Raw genomic sequence first — 415 nt, 5'->3', positions numbered from 1 at the left:
GCGGTGGCGGTGACGAGACCGAGCTCACCGAGGTAGGATGCGCCGGCGACACCATCCACGAGCGCCTCAAGGGATTTCTTCAAGGATGCAGAGGTGGTCCTGGAGGAGACACTACAAAACGGAGGACTTTTAGCGGCAGTTCATTTGTGTCAGGTAAAATTTTTTTTTGTCACCGAAAATGTTTTGCTAACGGTTTTCAGAGCCACCCTACTGTCACTGAAGAGCAAAAGTAAAATTTTGACGGTACCGCTTTTTAGTCACCTAAGATCATAGGTGACGGTTCGAGTTTTGTCATGGAAGTCCATTTCGGTGATAACGAAGACTATCACCTTTGACCGGTCGACTTGTCAGCTAATACCGTTTTGTGTGGCGATAATCCGTCACTAACAACTAACACGTCAGGTTTGACCAGTCA

This window comes from Triticum aestivum, chromosome 5D (genome assembly GCF_018294505.1).
Source record: "Triticum aestivum cultivar Chinese Spring chromosome 5D, IWGSC CS RefSeq v2.1, whole genome shotgun sequence".
Taxonomy (NCBI): Eukaryota; Viridiplantae; Streptophyta; class Magnoliopsida; order Poales; family Poaceae; genus Triticum; species Triticum aestivum.
This window is presented reverse-complemented; position numbering follows the sequence as displayed.